The 17,913-nt window shown below is 38.8% G+C and overlaps 1 protein-coding gene across 7 annotated transcripts in view; it reads right to left on the minus strand.

Annotated features, from left to right (window-relative positions):
• GRM1 (glutamate metabotropic receptor 1) overlaps window positions 1-17,913 on the minus strand; it is a 187,350-nt gene that overhangs the window by 67,461 nt on the left and 101,976 nt on the right. The window lies entirely within an intron of this gene.

Below are 17,913 nucleotides of genomic sequence, written 5' to 3' on the forward strand. Positions count from 1 at the left end.
CAAAGTCAATTTTGCTCAACATTTGAGTTTTAGTTTAGTTCTTTTAACTAGAAGTCCATTGATTTAGTGTCATTCTCCCATACCTATTAGGGTCCCTAAGAATAGCGGTATTATGGTCTAATTTAAGTGCAAACATGTCAGCCATTGCTTAGTTTTAATACACTGGGCATGTCATTAGAGAAATAGATTAATCTGGCATCTCAGATCTATCTGTATCTGGTCAGAATCAAAAGAGCAGCACTGCTGCTGTGAAAATCAGACAGATGAAGCACTTTCAGCATGAAAAATATGACTGACCACTAAGAGAAAAGCCCTTCTTTCACTCAAAAGTGTCTCTGCATCCTGCACTCCAGACAGACAAAAAAAAAAAGTTCCTTGTTAGGAGGCTCTTGCACACAGCATTGAGAAGAGCATCAGAATGCACAACACACCAACCAAGAGCTTTTATGAGGCACCTGGCATGGATGTGACTGGGAGTCCTAAATGGAAAACAGACCAGATATGAAGTAGCAAGCTCTGTCACAGTCCTCGTCAAACAAATGTAGAGTGACTATGCATTGGTCATGTGTGAGTCTTTGGTCCCCAGCCACCAGACTGAGCACACGTTTAGCTAGCTGGGCTGCAGACATCTGGAAAAAAAAAATAGCAGCTCTCCATGGAAATACAGGAAAGCCTACGTACGGAGTGATTTTCACACAGGACCGAAGACCCAAGCCTTTATTACAGGAAGTAATTTAAAACAGGGACATGTGGCAGCACTCTTACTGAGTGATCAACACATTCCTTTCCACCTGAGCCGGGAGTTGCCACACTTGAAGACAGAACTACATGGCCCCTTTGAGCCAAGATTTCTTTGTTTCACCATTTGCCAAGGCCTTGCAGTAGAACTGGCCAAATGTTCTGGACATACCTACCACTGACCAAAATCCTCTTACAGTCAAGCAGCATAAGATACATACCTAGTATGCATGTTGTATCTCATATGTGGTATGAGAGCAGAGAGCAGGAGAAGGCACAGGGAAGGAGTTCATGGGAAGAAGGCAGCAATGGCTTATGAGTCCCTTTGTGAAATGGCGGTGGGCATGAGGCTGAGCCCCAGAGACCATCCTTCCTGCAGGCTGAAGCCAGCAGCTTCTGCTGGGTAACCCTCCTGCAGCCTGTGGGTTGCCTGGGTCCCTTCGTACCAGCACAGCCCTAGGGATAACCACGTGGCGTGGCCTAGGCTTGACAGCTGCCGTTGAATGTCATGAAAGTGCACGGAGTTCAAAGGCCACAAATTGCCTGTTCCTGCTCCCTGCCCCACTAGATTGTCTTGAGTTTTGGAGAGGGAAAGAAACCACAGCTCAGCCACTCCTCATTTGTCCACATGCTCAGTGCAGCTAGTAAAATGTACAGTGTGCCCCCTTGCTACCTCATAGCAGGACACAGTCCAGATAACAAAAAGGTAAAGGTAAAACCAGGAGACCAAGCTTGTGGGATTTCACATAATTCAAGCCAGCAATTAGCACCAAAGAGCAGAAAAAGACACATTATTTATTTTTAGGTGGGGGAAAAACAAGCAAGAGGTCACTCTTACAGCATAAGTTATTGAGTCCTAATTGCATGATTACTTCATTATTTGTCACAATGTTTATGGCTTGCAAACTCTAGACTCAAGCAAAAACATTACTGAGTCAAAAAGATTAAGTAAATCAGGACATTTTTAACTAGATTTTCTAGAAAGGAGGTAGCTTCTCTAGTGGTTGGATTCCTACCAGCCAAACATTACAAGTGATTTATTTTCTCTCCCCTCCAAGTTTGCCTTGGAAAAGTGCCACACTCACTCTGAAGGCAAAGCAGAGAAATTCTGCAAAGGCAAAAGAAAGTGTATTTCAAGTTCTTTGAGTGCAGCTGATGGAAAAGTTCCCCTAAATTGGAACAGGGACTGTCACCTAATGTTTCTTTGTCTCTTCCTAGCCCCAAATGTTTTTTGTTCTTTCTTCAGCTTCCTCAGATTATTAAATCTCTCTGTTAAGTTTTTGTTCTGAACCAAATGTGAAGAAAAGGCACTGGAATCAGAGATAAAAGTTCATATGTATTGAAGATCATACGGGAGCTTTGCTCTACTTTCAGTAAAGTCAAGGAAGCAGAAAGGAGTCCTCTGGTCTCTGAGGGCACCCCTGCCATCCTGGCTGGCTGTGCTGAAAAGTGCCCTAGGGGGGCCATGCAGCCCCATGAGCAGCAGTGGGAGGAGGATTATCAGAGACCTAAGGCCTTTTTACAGTCTCTAATTAAATTCTTTTTTATTGTGAAAAAGAAACAAATAGAAAAAAATGTCTGGAAACTGTGCATAAAGGTGCTATATGAATAAACAGGCAGTACTGCAGAAAACAATGTTAAAAATAAAATGACCTTTCTAAAGATGAGCAACAGTATGGTCCTGAAGCCCAGGTAACAGTGTACATGGCAATGGCAAAAACACAAAACCAATAGCTGACAGAGGGGAAAAATGAAATCTCATTTAAAAGAGCAGTGCATGCTGCTCTTTTATTGTCAGAATCCAGTACTTTCCACCTACTTTCCTTTTCTATCCTGCTGAGTACAAAGTAGTACTGCATGTTACCACTGCATCTCTCCTGTGTGCCTCTACTGCAGATTTCACGATGTGGCCCAATGTCCTTCACCCAAACTGCCTGCCCCTGTGACTGTCCACTGTGGCTTTTGTGTGACTGTAGGGTGTCCTGTGCAACAGTTAATCAAAACTCTGTGAAAGTGTTCAAAGCATGAAGACAGAAACAGTGAGGGACAGAAAGGTGTGTGGGTTTCAAACCAGCAACCACCCTGTTCACTGTTATGAGGAAAAGAACCAACTGCTTTTTTTACAGTATTGGGGTGTTTATCACAATTGAAATGGCCACTAATATTTTGTAAGCTACTCAGTCCAAGTCCCATTTCAGAGGCCAACATGATGCCAAATCCAAATCTCAGCATTCAGTCGTCATCCCCCCACGCCCAAAAGAAAAAAAAAAATAATAATCAGCCAGAAAGGGAAAAACTCAGAGTTACTCTGTCCAGCTTTGGAAGTCCTATTTACCATCACCACAGACCGAGTTTGAAGAAATTCAAGAGGGAAGGGATGCTATCCAGAGGGACCTAGGCAGGCTTGAGAGGTGGGCAAGTGTGAACCTCATGAAGTTCAACAAGGCCAAGTGCAAGGTCCTGCACCTGGGTTGGGGCAATCTCAAGCACAAATACAGGCTGGGAGGAGAATGGATTGAAGGCAGGCCTGATGTAAAGGACTTTGGGGTGTTGGTAGTTGAGAAGCTCAACATGAGCCAGCAGTGTGCACTTGCAGCCCAAAAGCCAACCATACCCTGGGCTGCATCAAAATAAGCTTGGCCAGCAGGTCAAGGGAAGGGATTCTGCCCCTCTGCTCTGGTCTTGTGAGTCTGCACCTGGAGCACTGCATTCAGCTTTGGGGCCCCCAGCACAAGAAGGACATGGAAGTATTAGAACAAGTCCAAAGGAAGGTCACAAATATGATCAAAGATCTGGAGCACCTCTCCTATGAAGACAGGCTGAGAGACTTGGGGTTGTTTAGTCTGGGGAAGAGAAGACTCCAAGGAGACCGTATAGTGGTCTTCCAGTACCTAAAGAGGGCCTACAGGAAAGCTGGAGAGGGTCTTTTTATAAGGGCATATAGTGATAGGACAAGGAGTAATGACTTTAAACTAAAAGAGAGTAGACATTGATTAGACATGAAGAAAGTATTTACTCTGAGGGTAATGAAGCACTGGAACAGGTTGCCCAGAGAAGTTGTGAATGCCCCATCCCCGGAAGTGTTTAAGGGATGGACAGGGCTTTGAGCAACCTAGTCTAATGGGAGATGTCCCTTCCCTTGGCAGGGGGATTGAACTGGGTGATCTTAAAGTCCATTCCAACACAAACCGTTCTGTGATTCTATGGTTCTATGAAACAAAGCTATTTTTTTCTTAATTAACTTACCATTCTATTACTGTATTAGAATAGACATTTACAAATTGTGGCTTAAGTTGAATTGTTGAACTGAAGTCACGTATATTATTGTGACTGAAATACCAGGAGAAATGTAATGGATTTCCAGTTTCGTCTCCTCTTCCAATCATGAACACCATCAGCTGCTTTTCACAAGGGCTGATGAGACAACCAGCAATCAAGCACTCTATTTTCATCTCCCCAGGACTTAACTCTTAAACCATGCGGCAGCAGTTCATACCCAGAGCATTACTGTTCCAGATGCTTTTTCCAAATAGGCAAATAAGTACGCAGAAAAGTAACACGCTATTGCTTATGAAAACTACTTGGAAGCTGTTCTGTGATTATTGTGGGAGGTAGCATTCTTTCACACGAAAGGAAAAACAAATACGTTTGTCTGTCATGGAAACTGACTGGCACTTTGAACCCTGCACCTTTATAGGGCTTGATTTGATGGACCAAAGGTATAGAGGGCAACTGATGTGTGCTCTTGTGTCTGGAGTATGGCATCATTGACAGCTTTGTCAACGCCATTTGCACTGGCTTAAGTAATGTTTTCTTAAGAAGTCTGCATTCACGATAACTTTTTTTTCCTGCTGTGCTGGACAAGTCATATAAAATAAATTAAAGAAATTAAGAGCACAAAGCCCTTTATAAATGTCAAATAAATTATTTTCTGCAATAATCCTCCTGTCCGGGACAGATATTCTTTTTATTTTAAAATGAAATTAAGCAGATATCCCCCTCAGGTATGGCAGCAGGGTCTCAGGTAACCAACCATAACTGTCACACAAATGGTCAGAATATATATTCTTGCCTTTCTCTCCTTTCCACAAAACTAAAGCACATGTCAATATACTTTCCTTATAACGTCAATACACAGCCTTACAAAGCATGTTTCTAAATGCCTTTTTACCATTGCTCTCAAGGCTGCCAGCTGGCCTGCTGCTATGTTAAATTTCTAATAGGTTTAAATATGAGGACAGCACCACTTAAAGAATTCAACACTCAATAAAGTGCCGTGGCCATTTTGTTATTTATGTCAATAACTTTATTTTTAATGAAAATCATTATATGCTGCAATATTTTGATGCTTTATTTGGAAGGTGCTTTTTGCACACTATCTTTCTGTGTGGTGAACAGACACTGCTTGTTTAGATTTTCAGATACAGCTTACTTAGAGGCATTTCAAAATGCTATAGCCCTCCAAATAGTGATAAGTGGAGTTTAAATAATTTGTAATTTGTTTCTGATTAATGCCAATCCTCTCAGTGGCTGGTCAGTCCCAGAAGCCTATAAATTGTGTTTCTCTATCTCATTATAAAAATCTCTTCTGATAGTGCCCTAGTGGAAAATCCAGCATGGATTCTCACCTCTGGCTGCAGGAATATGATCTTAACGGCCTCCTGTGTGCTCTTCTGGAAGAACATAAGGAAATCTAGATCTCAGTGTAAGAGCAGCCCAGGAAGTACCAGTGTATCAGGTGGGGTAATTTCACAGGCTGTTCCACCAAAAAGTCAGTGTTGTTTTGATATGAGCAAAGATGGCAGAATCAGGCCTAGAGTAATTCGCAAACACCATTGCAACTGGCTACTCAGCTGCCCTCTTCTGGGAATAGACATTTAAAAAAAAAAAATTTGCCAGCCTGGTGTACTGGAAAGAAAAAAAAATAGCTTATTGTGAAGGAGGATGAAACTATCCTCTTCTCTGGCAATAAGGAGCTCTATCAGAGATACACAGTGTTTGTGTAACAAAATTCAAACAGAAGATGTCACGTGAAGAAAATGGAAACTATCCAATATTCACAAGTCAGCAGCTAGCAAAGTGACTTTCCTCCTTCAGCTTATGCATTGTGAGTCAATCCCACTGGTCACCAATATTAACTGGAAGGTGCTGAGCATTCCTGTTAATGAGTATTAGGTCAAACCTGAGAAGCAAAAAGCCATTTTTTTGCACTCATTCATTCAGCTAATTCAGTGGTACTACATACATGTATTGAAAGGTGGGAGAGCTTTCCTCAGTTGCAAAATTATAAACTCTTAAACATAGTCTTACTTTTACATGTTTGATGAGTCCTGACAATCTTAGTAGATTAGTCCAGTGGCTACAGTGAAGCTCGTATCTCACTGTTGCAAGATCAGGCTGAAAGGCTGTCTGTTATCATGCTATAATCTGGGGTTGCTGAGCATTGTCTGACCTCAAAATGAGAAGAATCAAATTCACTAGCTCTTGTCAACTGGAAGAAAAAACAGGGTAAATAGGTCAGTACTTTTGCTTCTGCAAGCATAGATGGAGGTGGGCAGGAGGCACCACTTTCCCAAACTGCCTGTCTTTTACAGAATGCATCACAAGGTACTGTGGGATTTGTACCTGGTCCCTTTCCACAAGCTGTATTGGGCTGAAATGTACCTTAAATTCCAGCCTTTAGATTTGTCCTAGATGTTGACCTTCACAGGTCAGTCCAGACTCAAATCAGCTGAAAGCATTGTGAGAATATCAGCTCTGCAAACTGGAAGCAGGACAAGAAAACCACTGAAGCATCTTCTTGGAGAGCAATGGAAAGTAAAAGGGAGAGAGAAGATCACTGCCTTGACAATCTCCCCCATGCACAAGAGAAGGTACAAGAGGAGCAATTAAGGATCATTAGGTGCCAGACTGCAGTTACCGATTTTAGACTCATAATTCAACTAGTGCTAATATGCCACTGTAGGTTGTACTCCTGTCAGGGACTGTTAACTGAAGAACATATCAAACTTGGTCAGGACTTGATAGGTATCTCTAGAGAGCACCAATGTGACTCAGGAAGAACCCAGTGTGATTTATCCATTAACTCTGATGCCTTTGAGACAGGTATGTGTTACCTATCAGGGTCTGAACTCTGACATCCTACAGGAGGTGCTATTTTCTGAGTGAAATTGAAAGATGAGGTCTAAAAAAAATCACCAGGGCCACTTTCTTCAAGCATTTAGTCATAATTCTTAGTAAATTTTCTGTTCTTGCCAGTTTCATTTCATAACACTGCATATACAATTTTTCACTTCCTGTCCGTGATAACTGATGCTGCACAGTCGTAGTAGCACATTACTTCTTATATTTTACACCAGCACAAACTGTTGGTAGGAGCTTCCAATTTTTATTTAGTGAATCAGTGGATTTTTTGAATGAATGACACTCTGTACAGAACCAAAGTTGATAAATGATATGTCATTATGTTTCACATGGTTATCATCCACTTCTGTGTGAATTTTAAGAGTTTTTGCACCATTCATTTCAAAAATGTAGATTATAACCTCATGGACCATGCCGGATTGTCTATTTTGTAAATATATATTTAGGAAGGCTTTAATTATCGTATGCAGTGCATATATTTACATGTCATTTACATAATGAAATTTAACTGTCTATCATGCAGGCATCTATCTTGGGGAGTCATTGCTGTGAAGATTTGTGACACGGTTGGCATGTACACCTTTTTGTAAATGTAGTGGCTGCTTTTATGCAGGAAAGGTTTTACCATTCTCAAGGGTACACAATGGTGCATATCTTGGAAAATCAGCAACCATACATAAATTCTCTAAGGTAATAGCTGATTTTCAAAAGGTGTACATATGCTTCCACCCCAGACTGTCAAGAGGATTGAATCCTTGCTCTGCATATTTGAAATTCACAACATGAGGCTCTATGAGTGCACAGTATCTTTTCCAAGTGAAAGCATATGGGAAGGTAGGGGGAGAGAGTCCAATTTTAAACAAATACACAAATTTAGGAAGCTGTAATCTTAGCATTGCGCATCATATAAGGTGATCCTGGGCTCTAATATTTGCAACTAAATCCAAGATTTTTAACAATTTATTAATACACCCCAATCTGAAAATAGAGAGATATTTCTTTTATTCTCTGTACCAGTTCCTAGGGATTTCTTTTTTATCCCCTTGCTGCTGCTGTACTGCAAATTACATTCAAGGAGACTCCATTGCAGAACGAATACTGATAGTAAGGGGTAGTTCCTGCTAGGCAGAACTCAACTGTAGCCCATTTTCAGGGAGAATAGTAATATTCCTGGTAAGACTTCCATTCTGTTTGAAAGTCTTATAGACTGAAGCTTTTTTTCTGTCCAACTGTGCAAAATATAAAGGGGAATAGTAGAGTGGTTCCTACCAGTACTCCAGTCGCCTACAAACTATTCAAGTCTCGGGGCTAGATCTGAAGAATTGGAAAGAGAGATCTCTTATGGAGAGAAAACAGCCTAGAAATTCATGGAAAGGTATAGGAATATATACAGGAATGAGAATGGGTGAAGACATGGCCCTGTCTACTTCTTCCCACTCCAGCAGATCTTGCTGAATGTTTGGATGTGATTCTGTTGTACTTCCTACAAGATTACTATAGATATCTTCCTTAACCACGAGCAGGAAAAGTAGAAACATTTCCATCCTTCTCTCGTTTTCTGTTTTGAGGTGCTGAGGAACAGGGAAATAGGAAAACATCTTAGAATCAAATTTTCTTCTCTGTTTTTCAGACAAACTGTGCTGAACGAAAAAACACCTTGAATTCCAGACTTTAGATTTCCCCAAGAGGGTGACTTTCATAGGATAGTCCAGAATTTTCCTTCAGTGGCTTATATTCTTGTGATTCCCTCAAGGTACCCCTTAATGTAACCCTCTCATATGACAATGCTTAAGAGAAATATACACAGAGTTTATAGTCCTTTTCCCAAATTAAATTTCAAATACACAGATCTAAAGAGGACAACCTATATCTTACATCAAGTTCTTATTACTGGTTCGCATATGTCCTATTTCAATACCTGTACAAGGTTTCTGAAATGCTATTTCTGCACTAGTGTGAAAACCAAACCTTTACACACTTTTATGCAAGAACTGCTCATTGTTTTGATAGCTCTTAATTGAAATCATTTCTGTAGAAGAACAGGTAGTGTAGATAAAAGCATACTATCCGCTCCATACCAAAGCATACTGCCATGGGCTTCAAAATATCAAATCCAATAAAGTGGAAAACAAAAGGTGAAATATTATGAAACCCGTGATAGAATCACAACAGTTGTGAAGCTGTTAATCAAAGCTAAACATATATCAGAAACAAATACTACAACAAAGCTAAACAAATATTAGAAGGATATTTCCACAACAGATTTTTCTACAAAAGTTGTTTTAAATTTGTCCTCATCTGCAATTCTTCCTTCTTCACCTTTTGTGGATACTTGAATGCTCAGGTTAGTATCATTGTTTATAAGATATTCTCCACTCACATATTCAAAAATTGTTCATTTGAAGTTATATATTCATAAGTAAAGTAACCAATTCATACTATATCAGTGAGCCACCTAAGCACCTAAACCTTTCCAGAGAGAGAATCAATACTTTAAGGTTTTTACAGAATGAATAAAGCAAAATTTGGGTAGCCTGCTAGCACAGCATTGCATTGTGCCTGCAATGAACAGCACATGAACCATTTGCAAACCAAGAAACTGATGAAAAATGTGAATAAAGAATTCACCTGAAAATCAAGCAATCTGTTCAAAAATGGTTACTGAACATAAAAATATGTGTAATATCTTGAATAATATTTTTTTTTAGTAACCTACTTTGCTCAAGCAATACCGTTATAATTGACCCAAAGCAACTATTATAGAGTATTTTCAGTATATATAAAAGCATTATAAAAGCATTATGGATTTACTCTTCTGCACTTAATGCTTAAAATTGTAAATGTTTATTCGTGTAGCTACACAAATGTGAAATAAGAAATCTAAGTACAACCTAAGTACAATGCACCAAACTTAGTTCTATATCACACAGTTAACCTCTACTCCTTAAGAGCATTTGCCTTATCAAGCAGATGTACAGTAGGACACTAGCAGCTTTTTAGGTATTTAAGTGTATGGCATCCAATCTATATTAAATCAAAATATGCGCAGAATACATCTGGAAATGATCAGGTATTTTGCTTAGAGGAACCACTGAAATGCACCATCTTGCTTAAATGCTACTTATTTACTGCTGTTCATATTGTTCAAGCGTGACTCATTCTAGGTATCATGCTGGCATTGAGAGAGCTAGGGTGACATATAGTCTCTGATGTAAGGAAAAGGTTCAGACAGAATCCTGCTAGCATGCAGTAGCTGAATAATATCACAGTGCGTCCCACAGTAACCTCATTTTGTAGCATCGGGGGCACAGAATAGCTGTAACGAGGTGAGTGCTTAAATACAAACTTTGGATACAGCAATACCTCCCTACCAGTCTGGCTATCTAGGAATTAGAAAAATCACTCATTGAATAATTTTATTCTATGTATAATAATAATAATAATAATAATAATAATAATAATAATAATAATAAATATATATAAAAAAGACTACTATGCAGACCTATCCAATTGCTTGAGACAACTATGCAGACCTATCCAATTGTTTGAGACAACAACATTACATTTTCTAAAAGCTATAGGTTTCATCGTAAGTTATATTAATCATGAAAGTATACTGAAGATATATTCTTTGTTATTTCTGTACTGGAGATAGTGGGGGTAACTGTTTTCCTTCAAGATTTCGTCTTGTATTTGAATTGGAAGACTTCTTCTTCAATCATTACAGATATCTTTTCCAGTATTAGATGTTCTCTTTATGGTACCAAAAGTGCTGTGTGACTTTATTTAAATCCTTGAATCACTGAGTAACCACTCCACAAGTAGTTTGTACCCTCATTTCACCCTCCACAACTCAGGGGTTACCTCATGCTCTGGGGCTGGGGTGCTTCTGTGATATGCGAAAGTGCCCCAAACTTCACATACAGTAAATCTCCCCTTCTACCATCTTGTCTACCCACATTGTCTCTGTGATGGATTTTCTTAATCTGCCACTTTCTTAGCTGGCCTCAGCCAGTTTCTTATTGGATAAACATTCTTCTTTACTTTTGCATGCTTCCTTTAATATGAATTTGGGGGAAAATGGAAATACCTTAACTGCACAATCCAAAACATCTACAATTAGCAAGCTGTTTCTCAAACCTGAAATACAAGCCTGTTACAAGTACAGGCTCCATCCTCAGTATCACATCAATCCCCTGGGCCTGCTGCAAATGTTTGTGGGATTTTAACAGACACTTGCCTGGTTGAATGTTCACAATATAATGGTTAAATGAACTGCACAAGATTTGAACTAAAAATGCAACATGCATTGTATATGTCCTCTTGAATACCTATAATGTGGTTCAACAATTACTTTCAGTATTTATTGGGGCAGTTCTAACATTGCCTCAAGGGCCTCCAGCCATTTCAGCCTGAACACCAGGGCACCATGGGGACCAGCAGCTCTTTGGGGGTGTTAGAGCTGCCCATGGGCACATCAGGGTAGGGCCTGGCAGACTGTCCCATCCCCTCACCCCACAGGAACAGGACACTGGGGGCACTGGGGCAGAACCAGCCCTGGCACCAGGTATCTCCCTGGGAACAAGGACAGGCCGAGGCTAGAACAGGTTGTGGGCTGTGGGAATGTGGCCAGGCAGGACAGCTATGGGAGATAGCAGGAGCAGCTCTGCCTGGATGAGCCCCCAGGAGACCAGCTAGACCAGGGCCTGTGAGCATGCATCCCCAGGCCACTGGGGAAGTCCACCCTCAGCTGTGCACTCCCTAAGCTGTCTCTGAGCCCATGCTGACAGAGGCCAACAGGGGCGTGCCCATGGCCACAGTGTCGGCCTTCATTAGGTCCTCAGGCATGGCTGAACCATCAGGTAGGCCCAGACAGCATGGTGTGCACAGCGAGGGTGTCCAAGTGTGACCATGAAATCACACTGGCTAGTCCCTCAGTCCAACGTGCATTTGTCACAGCTTTTCTTACTACTACTACAGGTTTAAAATCTCTCTAAATCTACAGTAATTCTTCCTTTCCTCTTTCACTCACACAAACAATCCACAGAGCTTCAAAAGCCTGATTAAAAAGAGAATTAGAAACACATAAGCACTGGCAACATAACTGAATCTTGAAGGTATCCCTTGTTTTAAATGACAGATGTAGAAGTTTAGGTTTTAGCTTTAGTGAGCAACTGACAATACTATTTTCCTACAGACAGACAGAAATTCTCTGCACAGTGGCAGAGCAAAGGCTATGGTCCTCCAAGCAGACAGAAGGAGGATAAAAATCACATTTTCTGTTCTGGAGCTTCCATTTTTTTAAGATATATGTATGTTCCTACAGCCACTGATCCCATATAATTGGTTCTTCAGAAAGCCTGATATCAAACCATTTGATTTAAGAGGTAGTTGGAGTGTTTTACCTCCTCTTGATGCTCATCTTTACCAAGAAAGGGATGGGAGCTTTGCTTCTAATGTGGCGCTATGCTTTTGCACTTTATTTATGGAATCATGGAATACTTTAGGTTGGAAGAGATACTTAGAGACATTACATTTCATCAAGCTATATGGTCCATGTAATCTCCCTTCAAGTAATGTGACACATTCCTGTCATTGTCTGTAGGTCTTTATAGAAAATGTGAGTCACGTAACGAGGCAACAAATCTGCTACTATAACTTAAGCTCTATGCTTTTAATTAGGGAGCAAAAACTTCTTTTACATTTTATTATCCTATTGAGCTTGAAACAAGCAAGAACTCCTAGGATCAAATTTTAATAGTGATGATGCCACAACTTACTAATGGAAAACTGAAGTAAGATTTTTCAAAATAGAACCTGATTTTTTTCAGCTTTTGTCCACAGGCACAATGGGGAAAGAGTGTGTGTGCAGCCTTTCCTCTTACATGACACAGTGAGAGATAAATATTTTTCCTTTTCTACTCTTGAATATTTCCATCATGTATAGCTTTCCCAGGCAGAGAAGAGGGATGGGTATGGATCCAGATAAAATAAATAATTGCTTCATGCAGTAGTGTGGAGATATACAAAGAAAATCTGAAAGACACAGTGCAGAAACTTCCCTTCAATAAAACTGCTGCATTTACAGGCAAGGAAAGGTGGAAGAGTGAAAGCCAAGGGACACCCCCAGGCTGGGCAGGGCCCCAAGACAGGGCTCAGTCTGACTGTGCCCAAGCGAGGGCAGCCAAGGAGACCCAGTGGTCGTGGTTGTGCTCAGCCAAGAGATGAGATCACTGGGCAGAGCATCTGAGGGTATTAATCCAAGATCCTACAGGAAAACCTTCCTTTCTGTTTTCAGCTTTTATTTAGAGATTTTTTAAATCTCTTAAATAGAAACAGGAAATATGCTTTCTCAATATTTCTCTTCCACAAAATTGCTATAGTCATCACAAATATGCAACACATGCAGACGGAAGAGAGAATGACCCCACAACAACAAATTGGACCAAATGCCATTATCTGGTGATCAGAAAGAAAAGAGAATTCAAAACCATGGAGAAGTTGACAAGTCCCCAGTGTTATTATTTCCTTTTCGTTTGTCTGAGTAGTATGTAAGAATACATCTCAAAGGAAATAGACATAGTCTATCCACAAAATCTGAAAGCAACATTTTAAATCCATGTTTATACATGGAAACTGGAAATAAGCAGTTAATTCTCGAGAAATATTTAAAATAAAAAGCAGTTATTTGTATTCATCCAATGGAAAACCAGTAAAATCTACAATCCTCAAGAGAAGTCACAGGTGCGTTTTAAAAAAATGAACAGTGGAAAAAAGAAAGGAAAATGGCTTCTTCATCAAAAAATACTGTTGTGGGGCAGTCTGAATTTTTGAGTAGTTTGGATACAAGGACTCGTGCTCACAAAAAAGATAGAAGAGCTGAGGGAAGAAAAAATATGGAGAGGACAGAGCCAAATAAAGAGTTCTACACATTTTGTGTATTATTTTCTATGAGCTTGCATGGTTGGCACTAACAGGAGAAGCCTGGGATGTGATTAAAAACTAAACAGGCAGTGTTTTCAGCTGCTTCCAGCTGTGTTAGAAAGGAAAATTATTTGAGTTTTTCAAGGTTCCTTTAACCTTCTCTTGATTACACACTGTGCTTAGTCTTCTACTTTTCTGTGTACTTGAATCCTGGTGCTTTAAAACTCCTTGTTTTGCACCCCACTGGGAACTGAAGTATGGGTAGGCTTAATGTATACATGCAAAAGGAGTGAAGATGCAGGAGTCTTATAGTAGCCTGAGTCCTTTCTGTTTGAGGGATCAGCTATTTTATATGGAGCAAATGACTCATCTTTAGTGAATCCCATTCACTTATTGATCCTGACTCCTCTGACTGTGGTCTGGTAGCACTTACTTATCTGTGTGATACAATAAAAAATAAAAGATATTGCTCATCATTAATAAATATTGGTCAATTAGAGAAAAAAAGGCACATGAAGATAATTTTGCCATTAAGCTTTTGGAAAATCCATCACAGGCAGAACACACAACTGTTGGGAAAGGGTGTGGATGAGAAGACATTTGGAGAGTTTTTAAGTAAGAAGAGTGTAACAAACAGATATATAAGTACACTGGCAAAACCATAATTTTCCAAATGACATTAAAACTAATGGAGGAGGAGGAGAAGGGAAGGAAGGAAGTAAATTACTACAGGGAAGTCAATGCTCTTTGAAATAAAAACAATTCATAATCTATCCAATAGGTATTAGTCCTATTTCCAGTTTTAAGAAATGAAAATTATTTAGCCCAATGTCCATTTTGACAACATTTAGGAAATAATGCTGATGAAAAGAAAGAAAATCAGTGTTTTGTTTGTGGGTTTTTTTCCAATATCTTATTGAAATGCAGCAGTTGTTGTTTTTGTGTTTTTTTTTTTTTTACTTACATTAGAGTTGAAATGTAGCTCTTCAGCAAATAAAACCTTATTTAAAATCAGAATATGTTTACTAATTAATTAGAAATAGTCATATATTTTCAAACTTTAGCAGTAAACTTCACTCTGCAGTTGTTACTGGGGAAGAGGAAGGGTAGCTGTGCAGATATGAAACCTGTAGTAACCACAGATATAAGCCAAAGGGGAATTCACATGAATGGGAAATAACTCTATTTGCCATTCAGTTTTCCTCATGTGATACTTGCCCTCTCACTTAGAAGGACACTTTCCCATGCTGTGATATAGGGCTGACTGTCTTCTGCCTAGTGACTCCTGCTGTGGCCAAGCAACCCCTTCTCACCCCATTCTTTTCTCTTTCCCACCTGCTTGTCTGTTATCTTCTCAGTTACTCTTCTTTTCTGCACTGCACAACCTCCAACATTTCACATTGTCTAGCTAATGGGGCTTCCTTTGAAGAAACCCCTTGGGTGTTGCCATAATGTAAATGATAGAGAAACGTAAAACTTCACCAAGTATGAAGAAAAGGACATTTTTTATTAGTTACTATTTTTTGTATGATGTCTCTGTATGTACAGCCAGTGATTGCATGTTGGAAACTATGTTTTAGTCCCCAATGAAATACAACAAAGTCGAAATATGCCATATCAGTTAAAAAGAATTATCTGTGAAAGAGTGGCATTATATTAATGGTAGCTATGTAGTTTTGGCAGAGGAAGAACAGAACTGTTCCTGGAAGACTGACTAAGCATGAAGAATGAGATCACTACAAGAATGTTATTTATTTCCTTTGATACAGTAACATTAAGTTTAACTGCACTACAAGATGCACAAACTCCAACAAATTTATTAATTTTATATTTGCCTATTGCTAAGATTGGTCTTATAATAAATACACATTTGCATTCTAAATTTAAACAAAAATGTAAATACATCTGTAAATACAAATTAGAATTTGATCCACTACCAGTTGAGGAGATGCTTGAACTCTCTAAAATATGAGTGATAGAACATCATAACACTTTCACTGAGAACTCAGTTAGGACTTGGAAACCATATTTTTTGCACAGAGAATAGAAGGAAAATTGGAACTATGTCATCAAGATGGAACTGAAATATCATTCCCAAAAAAGACACCCTTCTGTCATATTATAGTCATGTATATATATTATATATGTGTGCCAAGTAATTCTGTTAGGCAAGAAAACAGGAAAATAAGAAAGGGTCTAGGGAAAAAGCAATGACATTAGCAGATAATGAAAGCAATATTTGCTAGCTAAGTTTTCATTACCCTTTTGGGGAAGTCTCTACCTCAGGACTCAAAATCTACAGGCATCAATGAATTCAGGCTTGGGAATACATTTTCTAATATCCAAAGAAAGGAGAGGCATTTCTTTGTTATGAGCCTGTCTAATCAATGGCCAGAAAAATAGCAAGGATTATTTTGCAGGGAAGGTTTGACAGGGAAGTGTCTGATGGGAATTGGTTTAATAAGATAGCCTTTTAAAATGGTATATTCAGGAAATCCTTAGAGAAGCACATACCAATGTTAATTTGACAGGCTTTTCTGTAGAAATCTTTTTTTCTTAAAAGAAAATAAAAATAAAATAATGAAGCTCAGTAGGGACAGATTCATTTTTATCTCTTCTTATTTTTTTTAGTAAAATCCCAGGGTCTAATTAACCAAACATGTTGTTTGTTGTATTGAAACATAAGCTGTATTTGAAACATAAAAGGCTGCTTAACAATAATGGAAAGGGATACTGCTGCTCCTTTATCCTCTCACAGACCTTCTTTTCCAACCTCCATCTCATCAACATAAACCACCCAATAATAGTTCACATTGGTCATTAGATGCTTTGCAAAAATTCTATTTTCTCATTTATTAAAAGTAAAAATGAAATCAGGAGAAAATACTTTTTTACTGCCTCAGAAATTGAGATAAGGGTATTTCCTACCTATGACACAACAATAACTTCTTCTGTCTCTGTTCCAGTGTACAGTACCCAAAGACACAGTGATTCATCCTTATAAATATTGCATACAGAATAGGATATAAAGTCTGTTTATTGTCAGCTCTTCACATCTTATTCGAGTATATTGTCCCTGTGATTTTTGCATTGCCATTAACCCAAATATTTGATGAGTAGACTATAAAATTGCAAGGTGTTCACAAATTAAGAGATATTAAAATATACAATATTTTCAGAGACTTTTTAGAGCCTTCATGATTTACATATTTCATTCTTTGAAGATTTCTTTGAAAACACAAGAGTTAAACAATTATTTTATGTTAAATGAAAATCAAGATTCTTATAGTGTTGCATGCCTTCAGGAACTAGACCTGAATAGAAATCCAAAATAATCTATAAATCACGCACACAAAGCAGCTCTGCTCCTCCTGCCAAGACCAGAGAAACATACTTAATAAGCAAAGTGCAGACACACAACACTAGGGCTAGGAAAAACTAGAGTTTTTATTCCACAGTTTGCTCAAGTCTATTTTCCAGAAAATCTATTCACAAATACCAGAAAATATTCATGGAAGATATACCTGCTGATCTGTACTGCACTCGTAATATAAATTCATTCTAAATTCAACTTAGGTTTGCATCTTCACAGAGCAAAGCAACTTGGGTTTTCAGACTGGTCCTACAGACTCATCACAGGTTTTTTCTTGTTTCAGAAAAATTCTTTGGAACCAAAAGTGCATGTGAGATCTGACATCTAAAGAGTATGCAGGAACACAAAAGGAGAAGAAAATACTGTTAGTGATCGTTTTTACTCTTCAAAAAAATGCTGCACAATGTAAAGTGTATGCTGAAAGATTTTTGTTGATTTCAAACCTCACATTCATGTAGAAATGCACTCAAAATTCTTCTCATGCTATCTTTATATGTATTCTATCCTTAAATTATCTCTCTCGCTATATATTTTTAAATGTTTTTATACACAAAACGTAAATTTTCATCTCTCCTTCTCCTGCCTAACAGTTTACATCCTTGACATTTGTCTATTTGTTCATTTCTATATTTCATTTCTTCCCTTACATCAACAGCTATATTTGAAATGCCCTTCAATACTTTTAGATGCCTGTGTGCCTCATCTTCATTTCTCTTGAGACAAATTTAAACAGC

This window comes from Anser anser (assembly GCF_964211835.1).
Source record: "Anser anser genome assembly, chromosome: 3".
NCBI classification, from domain to species: Eukaryota; Metazoa; Chordata; class Aves; order Anseriformes; family Anatidae; genus Anser; species Anser anser.